Source organism: Grampus griseus, assembly GCF_964374135.1.
Source record: "Grampus griseus genome assembly, chromosome: 6".
Classification (NCBI taxonomy): domain Eukaryota; kingdom Metazoa; phylum Chordata; class Mammalia; order Artiodactyla; family Delphinidae; genus Grampus; species Grampus griseus.
In genome coordinates, this window is record NC_139000.1 from 70,352,172 (window position 1) to 70,376,490 (window position 24,319).

Genomic DNA, 24,319 nt, shown 5'->3' on the forward strand with positions numbered 1-24,319 from the left:
CTATGATGGCAGTTTTTGGATTTTAATTTTGACACTCTAGTCTCAAATTGTGTTTGTTGTGGTTATAATCAAGGCAGTGTTGAAATGAAAGTTTCAAAACAAATTCACGTAAAGAGATAGCAGAAACATAAGCAATATAAAGGCAATTTTAGGATTTTAAATTTGGCACCCTAATCTCAAATTAGCACTTGAAATTTAACAGTGAAGTATTAGATAATGTTTATAAAACAATGTTACTGATTTTGATGTATACTTTGTTAGTACAGTTTGAGGTTCATCTACGTGGTGTTTTTGATGGAACGTTTGATGTGAATCTAATCACAGAGGAGACAGTCTAACCAATCCAGATTGTTGGATGTTCTGCAGGAATACTGGCCAGGACTCTTTAAAGGATTCAGAGAAGAGAGAATGTTGGTGGCCATGCTGTGATGGCACCTCCCATCTGGTGTATACCCCAACCCACAGGACTGTGGTAGTCAGTATGGTATGTGCCACTGAGGCACACACCTACTGCTAGTGGTGGTCATCTTCCAGGGCTATGAGGGCAGAGAAGAGCAATGGGAAGACATCTCTTCTAAATTTAATCTGTATATTATTAGAGAATATTTCAATGGCCTGTTTTCAAATATTTACTTAGAATTTTCCATTTTCATGTATTTACTTCTGACTTTGTCTTTTTACAAGTACATTTTACCTTGAATGTGATCACTAAGGTCTGAATATTGTGGTATTAATACCCCATGATTCAAATAAGCAAAAGCTTGCTTCCTATTGCAAAATGGATAGTGGATAATCTGAGTATAGAAAGTAATATTTCCTATCTAGGACCTTCCACTCTGTGTAGTCTCCTGAATTCTAATTGCCACTGGTTCATGAGCTGTAACTTTAGTAATCAGTTTTCTCAAAGTAGATTTTCAAGTCTACTTTTCTTGATCTAAAGACATAAAGCTCAAAGCTCTTCTTGAAAAGAGAATTAAACACATTTTAGTTACCCTTATTACCTGGAAAATCTGGTTTTAGTCAGAACTTACATGTCATACTGAAAAAGCAAAGGCAGATGCTGTCTTTTCTTGAGGAAAGACTTCTTTGCAGTTAAATAGCTCACTAGGTGTTTGGAGCCCATGGGTAATGTGCTTCTTCTTTGCTTGTAGACTTGTCCTTGGTTGAAAGGACATACAGAGGAAGTGGTGAGTACCAACATCCCTGCCTGGTAGGAGCCCTAGGAAGTGCCTGAACTTTATCTTTCTGTTTGGTCCTCTACCCTTTGGAGTGAGTTGGGTGAAAGAGTTTGGGCCAGGAAGCAACTGCTTCTTTTATTCTGTTTAATGTGTATGTCCTGTCTGGGTATTTGGCAAAAACAAAAAAACAAAACTCGTTCTTTGACCTTGTTTTGAATGCCTTGGTGTTGATATATTTTCCCACATTCCAGAGGAAAAAAAAATTGGAATGCTGAAATGTAAAAGTGTAAGAAGTCAAAAAAACATGAGGTGTGGACATAGTGAGTAGAAGTTCAATCCTTTAAGACATTACTGGCAGAGTAGAATTAAAACAGGCTTTGGAGCTAGGTAGACCTGAGTTTAAATTCTAGCTTTGCTATTTTCTTCCTGAGTTATTTTGGCCAAGTTGTTTAATCTCTTTAAGCTTCAGTTTCCTCATTCAAAAGACATGATAATACAATCTTCCTCATAGGATATGTATTAACTGAAATTTTTTACACACGTTTTAGCATACAGTAAGCTCCTAATAAATGGAAGTTATTATTAATACATTGCTAGGAAAAGAAAATGCACAGGGAACAAATGTTTTATTAATAAAAAAGGTGATGGATTATTTGTAGTCAAAAAATTTAGAATTGGATTTTCAAGCAGTTGTCTCTTTTACCAGGTGTAATTAGGTTTGCTCCATTAGTAACAAAGAATATATCTAGTTACCTTCTTAAACCAGAATCATGGGGCATAAGTTAATGAATAAGATTTGATGCATTTATTGAGCATGTTAAAATTTATGCAATCATTTGTATACCACTTTCACAATGTTTGCCCTATTCTTAGACTATCTACTACATTATTTTCTTAATATTTTTCTTCAAGTTGACTCACCTTTTCCCCAACTTCATTTAAGTCTTATTTAAGCAACATTAGCTGTAAAATCATGGGTTTGCTGTGCAAGTTATGTTTTTTCTAATGTACTCTAAAAACAAATACTTGAAAAAATTTCCTCCTATAGTCCAGGTACCACCTATAATCATCTCAAGCACCTCCAGTGCTATGTTACTGTACTTTGGAAAACATTGACACATGTGATCTTCCTTGGTCCTCATAACAGTTATATGCGGCAAACAGAGAAGGTATAATTATTCCCATTTCAAAGATGAGAAAATCAGGTTCATGGATAAAATTTTACAGCCAGAACTGGGCCTAGGCCTGTACTCATGCTTTCTCTATATCAACCTAATGCTTCTAATGTACTACTACCTCTTCTAAGGAACACAAACTTAGAACCAAAGGCAAAGTTTTGTTTATTTAGCCATGACTAGTTTGGAATTTTTGTGGTAATTTGAATAGCGATCAGACAGAAAAAAAAATTAGCAAACAAAAATACTGAGAGTAGATTGCCAAGTTGTGGTCGGCATTTTCTCAGATAGCTCTTGATTAGCTCAACCTCCTAGGATTCATGACTATGTAATCCCCTCCACTTGAGTAACTTAGTACTTCTAGCCAATAGAATGTGGCAACTTAGAGGAGGTATCACTTCCCTGATTAGTTTACAAAAGATTATCACTTCTATCTTGCTAGAAGACTCTTTCTCTTGCTGATTCTGATGAAGCAAAGCTGCCATAGGAGAGAGGAGCTGGGCGCAGTCTCCAGCCAAAGCTGGCAGGGAACTGAAGCCCTTAGTTCAACATCCCTCAAGGAAATGAATCCTGCCAACAATCATGTGTGTTAACTTGGAAGCTGCTCCTTCCCTAGGTGAGCCTTCAGATGAGACCCCAACCCTGATGGACACTTTCACTGCAGCCTGGTGAGAGACTGTGAAGCAGAGGACCCGGTTACACCATCCTCAGAATCCTGACCCACAGGCATTGTAAGCCATTCATTTTTAGGAGGGAGGTGATTTAATTTGTTATTCAGCAACATATAACATAAGTCCACAGTGGTCATTTTAAGAAGTGATTCAGTGAGGTGGGATCAAGTGATCATGGCTGTGCATGGGCCCCAAGTGCTTGCAGTTCTAATGGACTGTGATATCTAACACTGGACACTTTTTCTTTCTCATTCTCCCATTCTTTCCTCCTTTCCCTCTTTCTCTTCATTTCTTCTACTCTTTCCTATGCTTTTAATTAATAGAGCAGTTAGAAACTTAAAGACAATAACAACACAAAAGAGAACTCCTCCATCTGCAAAACATTATCATGTATACTTTTCCACAATGTCCTGCCCTGGTCTTCATATATAAGCTTCACGTGCATATGTAGGAGGTACTTAACAAAGGTTTGGCTGTTGGTATTATTTAGTCATCATGGAGTTGCTTCATTGCTGTCCATTCTATTTTGTTTTCATTTTTCTATTTGTGAGGGTGTCTTTATTCCTTGTGGGCTTTGTATAATTATGTTTTCTCTTTTCCTCTGTAGGCAGTTTATAGCACTTATCTATCAGTACCACTTGCTGACTTCGATGGGAAGATGGTTTTTTCTGCAGGTACTCTTTCTACAAAATTCACAACACTGAGCAGGAAGAAATAACATGCATGCTTTACATCATCTTACTGAAAAGATTTTCAATTTTAAGCAGTGTTTGCTACTATCTCACATGTACAAGTAGCTAAAGAGAATCAGGCAAGGACCATTCCAAGTGAGCCTATCTGTATACAACCTTGAAAATAATCTGAACCTAGCCCTTGATAAATGGGGGAGGGGTGCAGTATGTGAAGGGATAGAGTGGGTTGTAGGGGAGGTGTATATATGGATGAATTTGAATAACAGATTCCTCACAATATGCCAGCAAAATTTAATAATAGCACTCCTAAACACACACACATACACACACAAGTAAATGAATAACGTAAAAACTTCCAACAAGTGCCGGCAAGTCAGATGGCAGACTCACCCCAAAACCTGTCTCTCCAATAAAAACCTTGTAATTAAAAACAAGGTTGTCTATAAATTATACATATAATAACAATTATATGCAACTGGTACAGTCTTGATTAGAAACGTAAAAGTTAGCTTTCTCAGGTGAATTCTTTACCTCTACCAGCTAGCAGGTTATCATCTATACTTGAACAGTGAGATGCTACCTGGTCCAAATGCTAATACCTACTGACCTTGGTCCAAAAGGAGACTGAGGTGATGCAGTTTTACTCATCTTGTAAGAACGATACTAGTGTTTTCCATATATTGAGAAAGTTCCTACTATGTGCCAGATACATTGTTAGGCATTAAATGTGCTATCTCAGTTTATCTTCTCTAAAGTTAGGGAACAATTAACTATGTTTTACTTATATAAAACTAAGGCTTAAAGTGGTTTACTGATTTTCCTAAATTTACACAAGTAGTAAGCGACAAAGTCAGGGCTTGGACACAAGTCTGCCTGATTCCCCAAAGGTGCTCTTTCCATCGAAGTTGTGGCCTTGATAAAGGACATGAAATTAGTGAATATATGGACACTGGTGAATAGGATTCGATAGATCCTATCGAATGTGTGGTAGAATGGATAAGAGAGGCCTTTTCTCTGTTGATATGTTTTTAATCTTGGACAAGTTACCCAGCTTTGCTGGGTTTTTGTTTTTCAAGTTGATAAACTCTATCATCTCAGTTGGTTATTAGCTAATGTGCCTTCCATATTAAAATTCTATTATCCTAGTCTATAAATTCATCCACCCAGGTGCACCAATCTGACAAGTCTAAGCTCAGTAAACCCTGCAATTTGGCATGCTGTTCCTTCGGAGTCCCCCTGTGGCAGGCAGTCAGGGTCTCAGAATGGAATGGAAGTTCCCTGAAACTATAGCACTATTTTTTCATTGTGTTACTTCCTCTCTTTCTCTCTTAGGTGCCTAGTTTGATGAGATGTCCTGTGAGAACTTAAAGTGAGAAGGAGCTGGAAGCTGGACTGGGATTACCTGATAAAATTCAGATTCTAACATTTGAAACAAATATTCTTTCCCCAGTGGAGTTTTTAAGGAGTGGAAGAAAGATCTATGCACAGGCAGAATGCCCTAACAATGAAATTGATTGCAGTGTACTCCCCTTTCTTAGAATTTCATAATTCTCTGAAAGTATTTATTGTACTCAACCTTTTAAAAAATCTTAATGGCATAATGCATTGCAAAAGGTGGCAAACTTTTTCTCTAAAGGGCCAGATAGTAAACTCTTTACCCTTTGTGGGCCATATGGTTTCTGTCACTCAATTCTGCTGTTATAGCACCAAAGCAACCATAGATAATACATAAATGAATGAGAATGTCTGCATTCCAGTACAACTTTATTTACAAAAACAGGCAGCAGGACAGATTGGACACAGGGTCATAGTTTGCTGACCCCTGGTATAAGTGGAAACAGTTCAGGTGGAGTTTGAGTATGGCTCTTTAACTCTAGCTAGTATTCTTGGGAAAGATATTTAATTTACATTTGATGTAGCTGCCTTATCTGTAAAATGGGAACAATAAAACCTACTTCACAGACTGTTATGAAGATTAAGCTGCATAGCTAAATACAGCAAACTGGTGCCTAATAAGTGCTTAAAAAATAGTAACTACAATTATTATTATCATCATCACAGTATTATTATTTTAATTTTTAAGTTTTTTCAGTTGTTTCAGCAGTCTAACTAATGTATTTACAGCAAACCAATAAGTGCTACTGAGGGCAGTTGGAACTGTGTTTTGCTGGCTCATCATTGAAAATTCTTCTACTGGAACTGGAAAGTTGCTTTAGAGAGGGTTGGTGCTTATTTCATACTTACTGAGCTAATACCATTCTCTCTTAGTTCTAATTTCTCTACCTCAAGTCCTTTGAAAAGAATTTAATAGAAACGGGTACAGGTGTTGCTTTTCTTCATTTTCCTTCCTGGGTGACCATGCATATGTTGATTGGCATCAAACACAGCTCTCACCTTTCCCCATGCTATAAGCTTCTATTGACTGAATTCAGACCAGCCCTGGTGGCCCTGTGAGTGGGAGAGTCTGGGTGTGTCTGGCTTGGGCTCTGGCACCAGGAGAGGGTGGATGTACCTGTTCCACTTATGTAACATGGGCATCAATGTAGTGGCTGCTTCTCTGTGTATTTGCCTTTTTCTTCTTTGTGAAACCTCACTGGCTGATTTGAGCTGCTAGACTGAGTCCCACATACTGTGCATGCCGTACTGGCCTTCTCTTTGTGGCATGTAGCCTCATTTCTAGAGGTGAATTTGGTTCATGAAAGTGAGACTCTAGTTCTGTATCTTTATGAACTTCCCTAGAAGGAAAGAAGGCTATGATCACATCTGAAGGTCTTGAGTCATTGTAGACATGAACTTACTCAAAGAGAATGTTTTGTTAGAGGAGAGAATTGTACAGTAAGGCAGAAGCCACAGAATGGGGCCTGGGATGTTGACTTATCATAAACGTAGGGGCTACATTTAACAGATGACTTTCACTTCCCACTATCGAAAAGATGGTCAGTTCCTTTCTCTTTTTTCTTGAGCTTTTTTCCCTCCTCTCCTTTTCTTTTGCCTTTCTTATAATGAAGACTAAAGACAAATGATAACAAATGTGCTTTGGGCTGGTATGAAGGCAAGATATCCATTTAATAACAGAAATTGGGTCAAAGTTCACTTTTATCTTTTTGACTTGAAATTATAGTGTGCACTGGCTAATTAGATTGAAGGCTTTAAACATTAATGAAGATAAAGATTGCAAAAGTGGCTCGAGAGAAAGGGTCTAAAACAACCTAGTAATATTTAAGGATAATGTTAAAAGTCTTTACACACTGCACTTTAAGACAATACTTTAAGACAAAATATTTTTTTTGGTAGGTAAAATAACTAATCCAAACACTCAAAAATTTTTTTATTAAAAATTCACTGTAAATCATTATAATTCTGGAGATAAAACATGATAGTGACAAGTAAAGAATGCATAATATTTCATACTTTATTTACATATTCGTGCCATTTTCTGCTTTTGCTTAACCTTTTGAAAAAGTGTTTAAGTTGCATCAAATAACAAGCAAGTTTTAGCCTAGATTGTTTCCTCCTGATTGTTTTCTTTCACTTCTATACATATGGACATGTCTCTATGCTAAGCTACCTCATTCTTTTAAAATCACTGTATGAGATATTCTATAATTTATTTATACTCCCCTATTAATGGATATTTAGCTTGTTTCTTATTTTACTTAGAAGGGTTTACACTTGTGTGCTCATGACAAAGTTAGGAATTGTACGTTAATTTAATGGGTGGTGTTTTCTTCCATAACTCCTGGCTTCTTGTATGCCTTTGAGAATGATCTCATGAAACAAGCCCAAAGTGATTCTGGAAAGGTGCTTTATATATATTTATATCTACTTCAGGTCTATTTCCATGATTTAGCTGCATCAGAGACCCAGCAGTGTAGGTGTAATTGGAAATCCAGCAAAAACTAATACTATGGTTGGACTCTGGTCAGACAAGTTGCTGCTAACGCACCTGTGGGATGGGGTTCAAACGTGACTCTTCCACGTTCTCATATCAACATACCAATTTGGCCTTAGCTCCTTCCTTTCTCTTCTTTTCTCTTGATTGCTCTTGTATAATTATTTGTGTACATGTCTGGCTTCTTCACTCCTCTAAGTGTAGGAACCATACCTTATTCATCTTTGTATTTTTGAAAGTTTCAACCACCGCTAGAAATTCTCATTCATATTTCTGTATCTGAACAACTAGCTTTCAACTTTTTTTTTTTTTTTTGCTGTACGCGGGCCTCTCACTGTTGTGGCCTCTCCCGTTGTGGAGCACAGGCTCCGGACGCGCAGGCCCAGAGGGCATGGCTCACGGGCCTAGCCGCTCCGCGGCATGTGGGATCTTCCCGGACCGGGGCATGAACACGTGTCCCCTGCATCGGCAGGCGTACTCTCAACCACTGCGCCACCAGGGAAGCCCGGCTTTCAACTTTTTGAGTGGGATAAAGAAGAAACATGGGTTTTAGGTACCTACTTTACTATGTAGAATTTAAGAGCTGCCACACAAGTTCAGAGTCCTCTGTAGTTTTCCAATGTTAACCTCACTTGTATCACTAGCCTTGTCTCAGTACTAGGTGATTCTTATGCTGGCATGTTTTGGCAGGAAAGAACTCTTTGCCCGGTTTGCCTAATCTACATTGCCTTCTAGTTTCAACAAGAACTGTTTACATGCATTTAATTTTAGCTTTTGGGCTATAACATGTCATTGTTCTTTTCACTCATCCCCTCCCCTCTTCAGTTCCTGCTGTTCCTGTTTGGTGTGCTCTCAGGTGGCTTTTAGCTTTGCCTTTTAGCTTTCATGGCACTCCAAGATATCTTCCAGTTGTATATCTTGTGTAAGAAAATATAGGGCTTCCCTGGTGGCGCAGTGGTTGAGAGTCCGCGGGCTGATGCAGAGGTCACGGGTTCATGCCCCGGTCCAGAAAGATCCCACATGCCGCGGAGCGGCTGGGCCCGTGAGCCATGGCCGCTGAGCCTGCGCGTCCGGAGCCTGTGCTCCGCAACGGGAGAGGCCACAACAGTGAGAGGACCGCGTACCACAAAAAAAAAAAGAAAAAAAAAGAAAAAAGAAAATATAGACTATGTCATTATAAAGGGAAGTGGAAATTGGGGGACATTATTTAAATCATTCAGGGAACTCATATCCTGGCTCAAAGGAAAATTAAAGTGAGGTATTTGGGTTAATTTATCTCATTTAATTGTTCTTCTGTATTCAGTTTACAGGATAATGCATTCAGCTCTTAGTTTTATCTGTTCCTGTCACAATGAATCTAGAAGAAAAAAAATATATTTGGGGCTTAGTTTTAAAAAATCATTTTTAGTAGAATTCCTTTTTTTTTTTTTTCTTATTTAGGGAAAAGTAAATTCCCTAGAAAAATAATAATGAACTTTGGACAAAACAATGTTTTCCTAAGAGTAAGTACTCGTGAAAATTGAAAGTACCCAAAGTAATCTTGCACAAGTGCTTTGAAAAGTCTCTTGCACAATTCAATTTCTTTATAGTACTTACACAATCATATTTCTGAATGATTTTCTATAAACAATTTTTGGACAAAAATCTTAAAGATGTACAAATAAAGAGATAACTTTGGAAGAAAATAGATTTATGACTGTACTTCTACACTAGGACAGACATAAAATTAGGGATTTTTAAAGTACAATTTTCAGGTCAGTTGTTGAGACAACGAAATGCAATACACTATAGGAGGTATCATTTCGCCACCTAGAGGAGAGATGTGAAATGCAACATTTCTCCAAATTTACTTCAGTAGAATTCATTCATTCATTCATTCATTCATTTAATTATTTACTCATTTAATTATCAAAAAAATTAAGTACCTACTAGGCTTAATTACTGTGCCAGTACAGATTTGATAATCTACTCAAGAGTTATGAGCTCAAAGAAACCACAAAGTGTATCTTACTCTAATTGCACAGCTGCTTCTCTTTAAAATCTTTTGTTTTTAAGATTATAACTCAAATATCTAGACAATTCCAGATACCCATATTTGTGATGTATGTTACTTTTAGCTCTTGGGATATAATAAATCTTTATTGTTTTTTACTCATCCCACTGTAATATCTACAGTGTAGCTATTAGTGGCTTCTCTGTACAAATTAGGAAATGTAGCCTCAGAGAAATTAAATAACAAGTTTAAGGTGTCACAGCTATTTCATTATAGTGCCAGTGTCTGAACTCAAGCCAATCTGACTCCAGAGCGACATCACCCTGCTCAATTCTAGTCCAATCCAGATGCTCACAAACAATCAGATTGCATCTGGGGGTGTGGGCAGTGCTTATGGGCTGAAAAGGAGATCATGGTCAGCATCAGACTGCCAATAAAGCAAGCTGGGAGAAGCTTTATGAAGTCAACCAACTAGATAGAGTGTACTAAAGATGGTAGGATTGCTCATACATATGGATTACTTGCACCCTGAAGAATGAACTCCTAACTATCCCTGAGTTAGTCCAGTCTAGGTAAGAGTAAACAGCAGCAGGCTGGGACAGCTGGTGTGCATGACTGACCCCTTTGCAGCTGGGTATCTAATATCATTAGCAACCACATCTCATGTAATACAGAGATATACAGTTTCTAAATGAATGCAACATAAAACTCTTCTGCAGTCTGATTCAATTTCATTGTCATTTCTGTCAGGTAGACAGGGCCAGTGTGAGCATGCTGATTATGTGGGTGAGGGAACTGAAATACAAGAGGTTCCCTGAATTCAAAGTCCACCAGGTAATCCTTGGTGCCAGAACCAATCCCTAGGTTTTCTGAAGTCAATCCAGCATTCTATCATTTCTCACTGCCAGTAGAACTAGCGTTGCTTTCTTTGACTTTTCTTAGTCACTCCTGTGGTTTTACACCATTCCCTCCTTGTCATTAAATAACTCTCAGGCAAGGCAGAAATTCCCATGAAAACAGAAAACAAATGTACCAGAGAGTTAATGGTGTAAGAGAGAAAAGAGATAAGGAGAAGTCATGTTGCAAAGTGGTGTCCATTACTGCAAAAGAGAAAAGGGATATATTGGGAGGAAAGGAAAAGAGAGAAAATGAAAACTTCAGAGTCAGTTCTGAAGTAGTGAGGAGAACAAATGTTACACGTGCACCTGAACCTCTTCAATAGGTATCATCCGGAGGAGTTGCATATAAGGCGAACAAAAGTGTAACTGTGGAAATTGTCTAGCCCTTGGGGTCCTACTGGGAACGATTTTTCAAAGTGAAGAAAACTCTGATCAACCTCTAGTTCGCTTCTGGAGAGGACTTTCCCCAGCTATACCCCAAAAGCTTGAGAATATCACACCAGCATAACCCTGAGACAAATTTTGTTTACTAGGAAAATTTGCTTAAAGAGAAACATTAAAATTTGTTTAATTCTACTGCAGGGACATGTGGCATTCTCATTATGACCTTCTGTTGTAAGTTGGAAAGACTAAACCTTTCTGCATCTATTGCCAAAGGAGGAAGGAGAGCATTTTCTTAGGGTTTTGAACTAGTTCAGTTGAAATCTGACTGAAAAAGGCAGCACCAGAGACTGTATCTTACTTACTTTGTTTCTTTCTCTGCACCTAACAACGGTTTTTTTTTTTGATGATTAGTAAAAGGTGCTGTATTTTATTTAGATATTTATATTTAGATTTATCTGGATATTATTCAATAAATTTAAACTATTTTAATAAAGACATTTGAAGACACTTCACATTAGAAAATTGGATCAATTTGACTTACAATATATTTCCTTCTAGTTGAAAACTCACAGGCTCCAAAGCAACTGTTTTCTGTTTGAAAAAAATTCAAAAATCACACAGAAGCAGTGGCCCTGATCCCCATGCTTTTATTTATGTGTGGTTAAAGTTCAAATTTCTCAACATACCATAATCTCAGTGTAACTGGCCAAATTCCATGGTGGATAATTAGATCTAGCTTAGCAGGGCATATTTGGATGGAGAGAGCAGTCACACTGTACTGGGAATCTATTAGCCAAGTTTACTATGTTTGATGAGTGGTTGGACTCACCTCACTTGCTGACTGGACTAGCCCAGCAGGTTCTACGGGTGAGATCACTGCTTGGCTCTCTCATTGCTAGGCCTGGTGGGTGGAAGAGGAACTGAAATAAATGGCCTGACTTTGGATTTCAGAAACTCTCTTTCCTATTCCCTCTCCCAAATGCTTTCTTCTGCCAACCCTCTAGGGACTGAAGCATTCATTTCCAAACTCATGCATTCATTCATGCAACAAATATTTACTTAATACCTATAATGTATCAGGCACTGACCTAGGCTTTAGAAATATAATAGTGAACCAGACATTTCCTGCCTTTGAGGATCTATGATGAATAATTATAGTACACAGTGAAAAATATTACCATTCGCAGAGCTCAATAATCCAAGTCTCTTAAAAAACAGAAAGTGCACAAATGCTCTTTGGAAAGGTATGGCATGGAAGAGTATCTATAGATTTGAACATATAAAATTCACGGACGTGTGAAGACTTGTTCATCTGTTTCACTGTGAGTCCAGAGTAAACCCCACCCTCCCTGCCATACCCGCCAACTTTGTCTCGGAGAAGGCCACCACTGCAGCTCTGCTGGAAGCACCACTCTCAGGGGTCTCAATCCACATTGTCTTTGAGTGTCTTCAGCATGTTGTCTCACAAGTACTCAGACCCAGTAGTAAGATTAAAATATTCTACCATAATGTTCACCTTGGCCTTATCACGTTAAAGAAAGAAAAGCAGGTATGACTGAACTTACTTCTCAAAAAGCCCTTATGCTTCAGCAAGAGTCTCTGAAGTCTCTTTCGTTACGTAATTGTACAAGAATGATTGATGCTAAATGATATTCTTAAACCCTCCTAATCAATTAAATTTATAATATTTATGACTAGGTAATGTGTTGCCTTGTTTATGAAATATGTACATGCTTTGAAAATCTATTTACAATGAGTTTTTATGACATTCCTATTAATAGGCTGTCATTGTAACACTATTATAACATTGTTTATATAGGAATTTTAATCCCATCTGTTTCTTTTAATTTTTAGCTCCCTCCCCAACCAATTGTAAAGGGCTATCAGGTCTGTACTTTATACGATTTGAAGCTTTAGGTTATTTGTTGGTATAATATCCACATTAATCATTCATTTAACAAAGCAGTATTGAATGCTACTATGTGCTTAGACTCTTCCAATGTTGTGAAGAGTGAGTGGTTAAAAGTTTCTCCAAGTATATTTGAAATCCAGAAGTTTTTTAATCCATGCATTTTAAACATTGGTGAAGATTGTCTCATATTCACACGTTTTTCTCAATAGTAAGAAATTGTTGGTGTTGAATAAGGTATGAATTACAGTTTAAGCCTTGTCCATATTTGCTGCCTTTGTAAGATATTTTTCTCCAGTAAGAGCTCTCTGAATAAGGGGAATGTTCTGATTAAAGACACACACACACACACACACACACACACACACACACACACACACATACACACAGACAGTTTTAATTACCTTCAAATTTAGGTAGCTTTCAGTTGTTGAGCACATGTTAACATACTGACCCAGATGGAGACTGAATTTTCCCTTAAGAGATTTGTAATGTAGTAGGGGAGAGATTTGCCTCTTTCAAAATGTGGCACTCCTTCCCTACTTGTTAGATTGTGAAAGCGGTTGTTTATGCTTTATTTGTTTCCCAAACTTCAGTTGTTGCTGTACCATCTTCATAATTTTTGCTATATTCACGTACCACCTGTACTATTGTGCTTCTGTAAATATACTATTTTTAACTTAATTACATTTATTTAATAATATTTGTTAAAACACTAGGTTAATGTGATAGCTGTAAAATTTTCAAATATACTTTAATATAAATATATGACTTCTAAATCAAATATTTTTGTGTGTGTCTGTGTGCACCCCCAAGTCTTCTCAAGTGCTCTTAGTACTACACATATCATACTTTGGGAAGCTCTATATGTAGGAGTTACCTTTGAAAGTGAGGAATGGCAGAAAAAAATAAAATGAATAAATAATGATAATAACTGTAGCAACGGTAACAAGAGCTATTATTTATTAAAGGCTTTACATGTGTCGTTTAATTTTATCTTATTTTAATCTCTGCAACTCTCACAGGCATGCCTATCACAATGTGAAGCAAAAGGGCAGGAAAGAGGGAACAGTGGAAGTGAAACTTCATTTTGCATAGAGCAGCTGTAACTAATACATGCCATAATATTTTAGTATTTATTCTTTAGTTAGCTGAGATTTCATACCTGATTATTTTACAAAAATTGGAGTGTGATGGTGGCAGATTAAAACACTTTTTATCAAATATATTTGCTGTTAGTCAAACAGAATACTAATCTCAGAAAAAGGATGTTAGTGTCAATTAAACCCATTCTAAGAATGCAGGATTAAGTGGAAGAAATCAGATTAAAATACTTTTTTTTTTTTTTTTTTTTTTTTGGCTAATTGTTTTTTGTTTCTCCAGTTTCTAATCAGTGAGAATATCTTTGTCCTACTGAAACAAGGCATTTGTTCAAAAGCCTCTGCATTCTCTGGTACAAGTGCCTAATTTATTAAAGGCAAAATTCTTCTAGCTCTCTGCTAAAAAGTAGTGAAATAAATATTTTTATAACCATATTGTCACAAAATATTAAAGCTGGAAGAGCCCTGAGGAGCCTAAGACAACTCCCTCACTTTACAGAGGAAAAAAAGTCCAAACCCGGCAATAATTAGAAAATATTTCCCTGTGTTTGCATAATTGGTATTTCCATCCTAAAGTTTATGACATGCACATGTTTTTATTTGTATATCTGAATTTTGCTTCTAATATATGGTAAACTCCCAGCACAAACCATGCCTTGTTTGTTTCTCACCTGCATTTTCAGCAGAATACCTTGTACTTAGCTGGTGCTAAATAATTGTTTTTTGACTAAATGGGATAATATACTCCATAAACCTGTCTTTTAATTCTTCTTTGACATAAACTTTCTAGATACTTAAACCTCATTCCATTATTTATCTTCCCCATAAAAGGGTTAAAGACAGTGTATTTGAGAGATACTTTGGTGTGAAATGTACTTTAAGAAGTGTTGTATTTCCAGAGCTCTGCTTTCACCTGTGAAGGTCAATGCATCTTCCTTTTTAATCCTCAAAAATTTTTTTTAATAGTTTGATGGAATATAACACGCTTCTCCGATCTCCTCCTTCTTCCCGTGCCTTTTTCCCCACGAGTTTCTGTTTTTGTTTTTGTTTTCTATTCCTCTTGGCACTTGGACATATTTTTCTGCCAAATGAGTCAGTTAGAGTGGAAGTGTTTAACTCACATTTTCCATCTTGGCTGGGAAAAGAGGTCTGAAGGCAAAGATGCCTGAGTATTCTTCATTAGGGTCCTCACACAACCCTCCTGACCCTCTCCTGAGAACACCACTTTGTATTCAAGTTAGAAAGCACCAAATGATCTGCCACTGTGCAAAAAAAATCACAAGATCTTGAAATCACAAGATCAATACTCAGTTTATAAAGTTTTTCTCTGAAGAAAGATAAAAATGTTACTGAGTTACTTGTGTGTATGCATTTTTCTTAATACCTAGTCTCCCTCCACAAAGAATTTAAGGAGGTTTTACAAACACAAATAATACTGTAGGATAAAGAGTGGAAAGGAAAAATATGTAGATTTTTCAAAAAGCGAAAAGGTAAATAGGGGTAGAATTATAATTTGAAAATGAATTGTTTGTATTCTAGCATAGAGTAGCTACTACCTGTTGAGTGTTTACTGTATATGGAACACTTAACACTATCTAATCAAAATATCTAGTCTAATCTAGTGGAATAATCACTGTTTTGAATCTGTCTAGATTTTGTAGATGTAGAAATTGAGGCTTGGACAGGTTAATTTATTCAACTTCACACTGTTAATTAGTGTCGGAAATGGACTTTGAACCCTCCGATCACCACCACAACGTCTATATCTTGCTTTTGGCACAGGTTTTTATGGTAATTCACAGTACTATCTCAGCAAACATACAAATAACTTAGCTTCATTAAATTAGTCAATCTTTTTCCAAACATCAATGCTTAAGAAGTAGAATAGGTTGGAGGAGCAGTAATTGTTGGGTACTGGCAGTAGTTGTGGTTTTGATGGAGGAAGTAGTAAAATACACAGGCTGTCCCTGCTCTTTCCTACAATGCAGGTCAAAAACAGATCATTTAAAGTCTAATGTTATCCTTGGAGGCTGTATTCTTCACCGAGATCTTGTTAAATAAACCATATAGACCGAGCAATATGCTGTAAAGGTGAAGATATGACACTATAAAATTCTACTATGACGTAAATTGCTCAAAATTGTGGTTAAAGCTCTTTAAAATCCTCATCAATCACCATGCACATTCATTAAACAATATTATACGTATATAATAATACAATACCATACTGCAATATCACAAACCGGACCTAAAATGAATTTATCGGCTATATTAAATACTAAATACTTAATAGGTTGCAATTTTGTTTGCACTAGACATAGAACATAAGAAAAAAATTGGGACAACCTGAATAGCTCAGGTCTCTTGAGAAAGCTTTTTGAACAGCTTCTTTTCCTCCAGATAAACTTCACTGTAGCAAATGGAAGCCATCAGAATAATTCCCTAGACCTCAAAGCTAACTCAAAGTACTGTAATTTGTCTCCTCGACAGCTTATTGAGCTAGATCAGAGCAATAATTCAAGAAAAATGTGTTGACTCTCTATGTCTTAGGCACTGTGCTAGGAACATTATGCATATCATTTAAAAAAAATTTAATAGCAACTACATGAGATGTTATTATCCCCATTTTAGAGATCAAGAAACCACAGAAAGATCAGAAAAGTAAAATAATTTGCCCCAGGGCCACATCCATGATGGAGCCTGAATTTAAACCTGGATATGATGCCAAATCCCATGGACTTAACCACTGGACTGCCTGCCTACCCTCTCAAGGAACTGCTAAGGTTGTCATAAAGACTTGACTGTATAGACAGTTGCTTCAAGAGAGGGAAAAGGCAAGAGGATTTGGAGCACAGATTTATTTGCTAAATTTGCTAAAATTGGAAGACGGAACTATTGTATTCTAGTTATTGAGTAGAGGTATACCATATTCAATATATTTCTCTACTCTACAAACTGTCCAGGTGATAAAGGGGCCTAGGAAGAGCGACCAGGAAATATCATCTGTGTTTAGGTCATAGGCAAATCACAGGATGAATATTTGCCTCCTCTTTCTCCTACATCCAGTCTCTCTTTTGATGAGAAGAAGAATAACCTCATTCTGAATCAATGAAAAGACTTCCGTCTTCTTGCCACTGGATATATGTTATCTGCACTTACAGAATTGAAAGTGTGCATCAAAGGAGCATTCTCTTGGGATGAAAGGTAATGAGATAAAATGAAAGAGAATGGGTAGTTTTAAAATCATGGAGACCTAGGATCAAATCCTGGGGTTGATGCTTTTTAGTAGCATAGCCTACTTTACTTCTTTAAGCACCGATTTCTCTTTCTGAAAAATGAGGGTGATCCAAATTACCTCCAGAGTTATAATACAGATATAATGCATGTAATACAGATAAACTCATGACACTAAGAGGCATAAAACAAATGAAGTCTTTTCACCTCTTGTATTTGCCCAAGAGCTCTTCCTTTCCCTTTCCTTCTCCTCTCCTCTCCTCTCCTCTCTTCTCCTCTCCCTTCCCTCTCTCCTCCCCTCCCCTTCCCTCCCTCTTTTTCTATCCCCTCTTCTCCCTTTTGTTTTCTTTATCTTATTTTTTTTCTGTACCAGCAGTTTTTCACAAGCCCTAGAGTTTTGTATATGTATATTGTTGCTGCAACTATGTATAAATGCAACTGATTCTTTGCATTCATTTATATGCTGGTATAAGTGTTTCATCCTCACAAGTTTTATAGGGGAAGTCTGGATGCTGGTGGAGCAGTGAGAAAGAAGAACTTATTTTACCTCTGACTTGAGGACTGAAAAGATACACCTTCACCACTGTTGCAACTCCATACTTCTAAGAACTGGTGAGTTGAAGAACATTGTGTCTCCATTAAAGAAGATATATTGTAAAACATAGCTAATGATGAGACAGCAACAACAACAAAAATAGAAAAAGGATCTACTATGTAACTGCTTCCTAAGTATTCTCCCTTTAAGGAGATTTTTAGATACAGCTTTTCTGTGGTTAGACACTGTGAGAAAATATTGTTGGAAACTCCAAGGGTGATGTAAGTCATTGGGTATATTTTAGAGCTGGATTTCATCATCAGCTAGCTTGTCACTGCCATCTTATAAATGTGTTTTTGTACTAACTCCGTTGCCCCAGGTAGTCACGTGCCTCTGTAAGAAATCTCTCAGCTGTGGCCTTCTCTTGGAGGGAGGGAGCTGGCCAAAGGGTGCATATCAACCAAAGCTCTTCATTATATTGGCCTAATTGATCCTACATTTCTTAGCAAATCTCTCTTTCTCCTTCTCTTTTGCATAACTCCAGTGGAATCATTTCCACTGAATTACATGGAAGAGTCTGTTCATGGGGCTAGCTTGGCAGTTAGGTTCTCTGTTGGATTTTTAGCTTTCACAATTTCGTAATTTGCATATATTCTTTTCTTGGAGGCATATTTCATTCTTGGGTCCTTTAAAGAGTTAAATGTCTTTAATTGCCTCTTTTAAGGTTTTACTGTGTTTTTTTTTTTTTTTCTGGATAATTTTTGGGGATATATCTAGTAACCAATCCCTGTCAGGGAAGCAGTAGGACAAATAAATGAATTTTGAACCACCTTGGTTGATGGAATAAGATATTTGAGAGAACATTGGAGAAGTGAGGGGGTTGGAGGGGGATATATTAAAATGTTCTATTACTCTTGCCCTAACTCTACCCCTTTGTCATTTTGGTGGCCACTTTTTTTCTGGCTGCGTTGGGTCTTTGTTGCTGGGCACGGCTTTCTCTAGTTGCGGGGAGTGGGGGTTACTATTCCCCTTGCAGTTCACGGGCTTCTCATTGCGGTGGCTTCTCTTGTTGTGGAGCACGGGCTCTAGGTGTGCCAGCTTCAGTAGTTGCAGCACGTGGGCTCAGTAGTTGTGGCTCACGGGCTCTAGAGAGCAGGCTCAGTAGTTGTGGCACATGGGCTTAGTTGCTCTGTGGCATGTGGGATCTTCCCGGACCAGGGATTGAACCTGTGTCCCCTGCATTGGCAGGTGGATTCTTAACCACTGTGCCACCAGAGAAGTCCTTGGTGGCCATTTGACCTGAAGAAATATTAATTACAAATCTAGTCTTATTTGAAAATGAAAATCATAACAGTGTTTACCTCATAGGGATACTGCAAGATTCAAATGAAATAATTTGTATAAGAGGTGTGGCACTATGTTTTCCATTCTATAAGGGCTCAGTAAATATCAGCTATCCAACTATTACTACCCTCAATTCTGAATTCCTATTGTTCAAATCTTCCCCAGTTGGAGTTTTAAAATAAAATCTAATAACTAGGCTAATATGCTATGTGGTTCTTCTAGGGTTCAAGCATTACTGTGAAGGATATTAGAAACCTTTCCTGAGTCAGTACTGCTTTTGAGGATAAAATTGGGATACCTATTTGGAATGTATTTAACTCCAAAGAAATGGTCTGAGGTAACTGGTGGGAGATAGGACACAAAAACCTTTTAGACATCCTAATTGAATTAATCCTAATTGAATAAAATTCCTGAACAGCTCATTGCCACATCTGAAGAACAATTTGGGTCTAAATGAGACTGACCAGAGAATATAGGAAAAGTTCCTTCCTGCTCTTTTAAAATATATTTGTTTATATATTGAAATATAGATGATGCACAATATGTTAGTTTCAGGTGTACAACATAGTGATGTAACATTTACATACATTATGAAGTAATCAGCATAATGTCTAGTAACCAACTGTCCCCATACGAAGTTATCATAGTATTACTGACAATATTCCCTATGCTGTATATTACATCCCTGCTTATGTATGTCAAAATTTGTACCTCTTAAGCCTCTTTGCCTATGCCTATTTTGCCCAACCCCTCCCCCCTCCCTGGCAACCATCAGTTTGTTCTCTGTATCTATGAGTCTGTTTTCATTTTGCTTGTTTTATCGTTTTTGGTTCTGTTTTTGAATTTTATTTATTTTTTATACAGCACGTACTTCTTAGTTAACTATTTTATACATATTAGTGTATATATGTCAATCCCAGTCTCCCAATTCATCCTACCACTACCACCCCCCCGCCACTTTCCCCCCTTGGTGTCCATATGTTTGTTCTCTACATCTGTGTCTCTATTTCTGCCCTGCAAACTGGTCCATCTGTACCATTTTTCTAGGTTCCACATATATGCGTTAATATACGATAATTGTTTTTCTCTTTCTGACTTACTTCACTCTGTATGACAGTCTCTAGATCCCACCACATCTCTACAAATGACCCAATTTCATTCCTTTTTATGGCTGAGTAATATTCCATTGTATATATGTACAACATCTTCTTTATCCATTCGTCTGTTGATGGGCATTTAGGTTGCTTCCATGACCTGGCTATTGTAAATAGTGTTGCATTGAACATTGTGGTACATGACTCTTCTTGAATTGTGGTTTTCTCAGGGTATGTGCCCAGCAGTGGGATTTCTGGGTCATATGGTAATTTTATTTTTAGTTTTTTAAGGAACCTCCATACTGTTCTCCATAGTGGCTGTATCAATTTACATTCCCACCAACAGTGCAAGAGGGTTCCCTTTTCTCCACACCCTCTCCAGCATTTGTTGTTTGTAGATTTTCTGATGATGCCCATTCTAACTGGCGTGAGGTGATACCTCATTGTAGTTTTGATTTGCATTTCTCTAATAATTAGTGATGTTGAGAAGCTTTTCATGTGCTTCTTGGTCATCTGTATGTCATCTTTGGAGAAATGTCTATTTAGGTCTTCTGCCCATTTTTTGATTGGGTTTGTTTTTTTAATATTGAGCTGCATGAGCTGTTTATATATTTTGGAGATTAATCCTTTGTCCGTTGATTCGTTTGCAAATATTTTCTCCCATTCTGAGGGTTGTCTTTTCATCTTGTTTGTAGTTTCCTTTGCTTTGCAAAACTTTTTAAGTTTCATTAGGTCCATTTTGTTTATTTTTGTTTTTATTTCCATTACTCTAGGAGGTGGATCAAAAAAGATCTTGCTGTGATTTATGTCAAAGAGTGTTCTTCCCATGTTTTCCTCTAAGAGTTTTATAGTGTCCGGTCTTACATTTAGGTCTCGAATCCATTTTGAGTTTATTTTTGTGTATGGTGCTAGGGAGTGTTCTAATTTCATTCTTTTACATGTAGCTGTCCAGTTTCCCCAGCACCACTTATTGAAGAGACTGTCTTTTCTCCATTGTATATCCTTGCCTCATTTGTCATAGATAAGTTGACCATAGGTGCATGGGTTTATCTTTGGGCTTTCTATCCCGTTCCATTGATCTATATTTATGTTTTTGTGCCAGTACCATATTGTCTTGATTACTGTAGCTTTGTAGTATAGTCTGAAGTCAGGGAGTCTGATTCCTCTAGCTCCCTTTTTCCCCTTCAAGAATGCTTTGGCTATTCGGAGTCTTCTGTGTCTCCATACAAATTTTAAGATTTTTTGTTCTAGTTCTGTAAAAAATGCCACTGGTAATTTGATAGGGATTGCATTGAATCTGTAGATTGCTTTGGGTAGTATAGTCATTTTCACAATACTGATTCTTCCAATCCAAGAACATGGTATATCTCTCCATCTGTTTGTGTCATCTTTAATTTCTTTCATCAGTGTCTTATAGTTTTCTGAGTACAGGTCTTTTATCTCCTTAGGTAGGTTTATTCCTAGGTATTTTATTCTCTTTGTTTCAGTGGTAAATGGGAGTGTTTCCTTAATTTCTCTTTCAGATTTTTCAGCATTAGTGTATAGGAATGCAAGAAATTTCTGAGCATTAATTTTGTATCCTGCTACTTTACCAAATTCATTGATTAGCTGTAGTAGTTTTCTGGTGGCACCTTTAGGATTCTCTACATATAGTATCATATCATCTGCAAACAGTGACAGTTTTACTTCTTGTTTTCCAATTTGTATTCCTTTTATTTCTTTTTCTCCTCTGAATGCCGTGGCTAGGACTTCCAAAACAATGTTGAATAATAGTGGTGAGAGTGGACATCCTTGTCTTGCTCCTGATCTTAGAGGAAATGCTTTCAGTTTTTTACCACTGAGAATGATGTTTGCTGTGGGTTTGTTGTATATGGCCTTTATTATGTTGAGGTAGGTTCCTTCTATGCCCACTTTCTGGAGAGCTTTTTTTAAATCATAAATGGGTGTTGAATTTTGTCAAAAGCTTTTTCTGCATCTACTGAGATGATCATATGGTTTTTATTCTTCAATTTGTTAATATGGTGTATCACATTGACTGATTTGCATATATTGAAGAATCCTTGCATCCCTGGGATAAATCCCACTTGATCATGGTGTTTGATCCTTTTAATGTGTTGTTGGATTCTGTTTGCTAGTACTTTGTTGAGGATTTTTGCATCTATATTCATCAGTGATATTTGGTATTGATACTACAAAAATACATTTTTTTGTAGTATCTTTGTCTAGTTTTGTTATCAGGGTGATGGTGGCCTCATAGAATGAGTTTGGGAGTGTTCCTTCCTCTGCTATTTTTTGGAAGAGTTTGAGAAGGATGGGTGTTAGCTCTTCTCTAAATGTTTTATAGAATTCACCTGTGAAGCCATCTGGTCCTGGACTTTTGTTTGCTGCAAGATTTTTTTTTTTTTTTTTTTTTTTTTTTTTGTGGTACGCAGGCCTCTCACTGTTGTGGCCTCTCCCGTTGCAAAGCACAGGCTCCAGACGTGCAGGCTCAGCGGCCATGGCTCATGGGCCCAGTCGCTCCACGGCATGTGGGATCTTCCTGGACCGGGGCACAAACCTGCGACCCCTGCATCGGCAGGCGGACTCTCAACCAGTGTGCCACCAGGGAAGCCCTGCTGGAGGATTTTTAATCACAGTTTCAATATCATTACTTGTGACTGGTCTCTTCATATTTTCTATTTCTTCCTGGTTCAGTCTCGGAAGGTTGTGCTTTTCTAAGAATTTGTCCATTTCTTCCAGGTTGTCCATTTTATTGGCATAGAGTTGCTTGTAGTAGTTTCTTACAATGCTTTGTATTTCTGCGGTGTCCATTGTTAACTTCTCCTTTTTCATTTCTAATTGTATTGATTTGAGTCCTCTCCCTCTTTTTCTTGATGAGTCTGGCTAAAGGTTCATCCATGTTGTTTATCTTCTCAAAGAATCAGCTTTTAGTTTTATTGATCTTTGCTATTGTTTTCTTTGTTTCTATTTCATTTATTTCTGCTCTTTATGGTTTCTTTCCTTCTACTAACTTTGGGTTTTTTTGTGCTTCTTTCTGTAGTTCCTTTAGGTGTAAGGTTAGATTGTTTATTTGAGATTTTTCTTGTTTCTTGAGTTAGGTTTGTATTGCTATAAACTTCCCTCTAAAGCTGCTTTTGCTGCATCCCATAGGTTTTGGATCATCATGTTTTTGTTGTAATTTGTCTCTAGGTATTTTCTGATTTCTTCTTTGATTTCTTCAGTGATCTCTTTGTTACTTAGAAACGTGTTGTTTAGCCTCCACAGGTTTGTGTTTTTTATGTTTTTATCCCTGTAATTGATTTCTAATCTCACAGCATTGTCGGAAAAGTTGCTTGATATCATTTCAATTTTCTTAAATTTACTGAGGCTTGATTTGTGACCCAAGATGCGATCTATCCTGGAGAATGTTCTGTGTGCACTTGAGAAGAAAGTGTAATCTGCTGGTTTTGGATGGAATGTCCTATAAATATCAATTAAATCTATCTGTTCTATTGTGTCATTTAAAGCTTGTGTTTCCTTATTAATTTTCTGTCTGCATGACCTGTCCATTGGTGTAAGTGAGGTGTTAAAGTCCCCCACTATTATTGTGTTACTGTCAATTGAGGTGGTCCTGTGTTGGGTGCGTATATATTTATAATTGTTGTATCTTCTCCTTGGATTGATCACTTGCTCATTATGTAGTGTCCTTCCTTGTCTCTTGTAACATTCTTTAAAGTCTATTTTATCTGATATGAGTATGGCCAGTCAAGCTTTCTTTTGATTTCCATTTGCATGGAATCTCTTTTTCCATCCCCTCACTTTCAGTCTGTATGTGTCCTTAGGTCCTAAGTGGGTCTCTTGGAGACAGCATATAGATTGGTCTGGTTTTTGTATCCATTCAGCGAGCCTGTGTCTTTTGGTTGGAGCATTTAATCCATTTATGTTTAAGGTAATTATTGATATGCCTGTTCCTATTACCATTTGCTTAATCGTTATGGGTTTGTTTTTGTAGGTCCTTTTCTTCTCTTGTGTTTCCCACTTAGAGAAGTTCCTTTAGCATTTGTTGTAGAGCTGGTTTGGTGGTGCTGAATTCTCTTAGCTTTTGCTTGTCTGTAAAGCTTTTGATTTCTCTGTCGAATCTGAATGAGATTCTTGCTGGGTAGAGTAATCTTGGTTGTAGGTTCTTCCCTTTCATTACTTTAAATATATTGTGCCACTCCCTTCTGGCTTGTAGAGTTTC

At 37.2% G+C, this 24,319-nt stretch overlaps 1 pseudogene across 1 annotated transcript in view; it reads left to right on the forward strand.

Annotated features, from left to right (window-relative positions):
- Positions 1 to 15,618: 15,618 nt before the first annotated feature.
- Positions 15,619 to 24,319, forward strand: part of LOC309824161 (origin recognition complex subunit 6-like) — a 29,757-nt pseudogene continuing 21,056 nt past the window's right edge. Inside the window, exon 1 of the transcript in view lies at positions 15,619 to 15,684. The product of the transcript in view is annotated as an origin recognition complex subunit 6-like (transcript). The remainder of the gene's footprint in view (positions 15,685 to 24,319) is intronic.